Source organism: Phoca vitulina, unplaced genomic scaffold, assembly GCF_004348235.1.
Source record: "Phoca vitulina isolate PV1807 unplaced genomic scaffold, GSC_HSeal_1.0 scaffold24, whole genome shotgun sequence".
NCBI lineage: Eukaryota > Metazoa > Chordata > Mammalia > Carnivora > Phocidae > Phoca > Phoca vitulina.
This window is the reverse complement of record NW_022589727.1, coordinates 427,558-430,183: the sequence shown is the minus strand read 5'-3', so window position 1 is coordinate 430,183 and position 2,626 is coordinate 427,558. Positions and strand designations below refer to the sequence as shown.

General features: G+C 31.3%; 1 pseudogene; it reads right to left on the bottom strand.

Annotated features, from left to right (window-relative positions):
- Positions 1–294: 294 nt before the first annotated feature.
- LOC116642726 lies at positions 295–793 on the bottom strand (annotated as a pseudogene).
- Positions 794–2,626: the final 1,833 nt, after the last annotated feature.

Sequence of the window (2,626 nt, the reverse complement as noted above, 5' to 3'; positions counted from 1 at the left end):
ATATGTCTCTTGTCTTATTTGGAAAAATGTCTATTCAAATCCTCTGCCCATTTTTAATCGTTTTTTTTTTTATATTAAGTTGTATAAGTTCTTTATTTTGGATATCAACTCCTTATCTGATGTATGAGTTGCAAATATCTTCTCCCATTCAGGATGTTGTCTTTTTGTTTTGTTATGGTTTCCTTCACTGTGCAAAGCTTTTTAGTTTGATGTAATCCCATTTGTTTATTTTAGCTTTTGCCTTTATGGTTTCAAGTCTTACATTTAGGTGTTTAAATAATTTTGAACTTATTTTTACATGTGGTGTAAGATAGTAACCCACTTATATTCTTTCACATGTAACTGTCCAGTTTTCTCAATAGAATTTGATGAAGAGACTGTCTTTTCCCCATTGTATATTCTTGCCTGACCATATTTCTCAGTCCTCTTGTTCACTACAGATCTGAATTTTTCCAAAGTTATTACATGTCCATCATCTTTTAAAACTTCATCTTCATTCAACAGACCCAGAGTTTTTACGCCTTCTTTGTACTGCACAAATAATATCGTGCCTTTTTGAAGTGTCCATCATCTCAAACATAGACACAATGTTAGAGTGATCCATAAAGAAAGGAAAAGCCACGCCTGTTATTTTGGCAATTCTCAGTCATTCCAATATAGATATTAAATACTCTTTTGGCTTTTCTGGCTGGAAAAAGAGCAGGGCACTGGTGAGATAGTTCAGCAACTCCATAATCCAATGTTTTTCCAAATAATTCTTGGCCTCCAGCTCCCTGTTGCCGCCCGCCTGCATTCTTCCCTCCTTTACTTCTGATTTTATTTGGGTCCTGTTTTTTCTTGTGTCTGGCTAAAGGCTTATCAATTTTGTTGTTCATTTTAAAGAACCAGCTCCTGGTCTCATTGACCTTCTCTCTCTCTCTCTTTTTTTTTTTTTTTAGTCTCTTTCATTTATTTCTGCTCTAATTTTTATTATTTTCTTCCTTCTACTAGCTTTAGGCTTTATTCATTTTTTTTTTTTCTAGCTCTTTTAGGTGCAAGTTAGGGTATCTCAAAATTTTCTTGCTTTTCGAGGTAGGCCTGTATTGCTTTAAATTTATCTCTTAGAATTGCTTTCACTGCATCCTGAAGATTTTGTACCATTGTGTTTTCATTTTCATTTGCATGCATTTTAAATTTTCTCTTTGATTTTTTGGTTGACCCTTTCATTGTTTAATAGCATGTTGCTTAGGTTTCAGGTATTTGTGTTATTTCTAGATTTTTTTCTTATAATTTATTTCTGGTTTCTTATCATTGTGGTCAAAAAAGGTCCTTGATATATGATTTCAATTTGGACTTTTTGGACAGAGTTTTTAAATTACTGATTTAATTTCATTACTTGTAATTTATTCAAATTTTCTATTTATGTAATTCAGTCTTAGAAGATTGTGTGTTTCTAGTAATTTGTCCATTTCTTCTAGATTTACCAATTTGTTGGCTTATAATTATAGTAGTCTCTTATGATCCTTTGTATTTCTGTGATATAAGTTGGAACTTTTTCCAAATTTTATTCATTTGGGTTCTTTTTTTTCTCCTTTGATGTATCTGGCTAAAGGTTTGTCAATTTTCTTCTTTCAAAGAACTAGCTTTTAGTTTCATGGATCTTTTCTATTGCTATGTTAGTCTGTATTTCATTTGTTTCTGCTCTAATCTTTTTATTTCCTCCTCCTACTAACATTGGCCTTTTTCTTTTACTAATTCCTTTAGGTATAAAGTTGGAATTTTTTTTCAGATATTTCTTTCTTCAATTAGGCTTGTATTGCTGTGCAGTTCCTTCTTAGAACTGCTTTTGCTGCATCCCATAGAGTCTTTCCATTTTCATTCGTCTCAAGACACTTTTTAATTTCCTTCTTTGATTTCTTCATCAAACTATTAGTTGTTTAGTAATATGTTATTTACATGTTCTTGTGTTTTTCCCAGTTTTCTTATAATTATTTCACACTGTTGTTGGAAAAGATGCTTGATATGATTTCAGTCTTCTTGAATTTATTGAGACTTGTTTTGCATGCTAATGTGATCAATCTTGCAGAATGTTCCATATGCATTGAAAAGAATGTGTATTTTGCAGTTTGGGGATGAAATGTTCTATAGATTAAGTCTATTTGGTCTAATGTGTCATTTAAGGCTATGGCATCCTTAGTGATTTTTGGTGTGGACGATCTATCCCATCGATTTAAGTGGGGTATTATAGTCCATCTCTTACTACTATTGTATTACCATCAATTTCTCCCTTTATTAACATTTGTTCTATTATAATTAGGTTTTATTTTGGGTGCATAAATATTTACATGTTTTGTCCTCTTCTTGGACCCCTTTTTTCATTATGTCATTTCCTATTTTTTTATGAATTTTTGTTTTATAGTCTATTTTTTCTGATAGAAGTATTTTTACCCCCCTTTTCTTTTTGTTTCAATTTGCATGGAATATTTTTTTTCTATCTTTTCACTTTCGGTCTGTTTTTTAAATCTGAAGTCTCTGTTAGGTAGCAAATGGATGGGTCTTGTTTTTATCCATTTAGCCACTCTGTGTCTTTTGACTGGAACATTTAGTCCATTTACATTTAAAGTAATTATTAACAGATATGTACTTA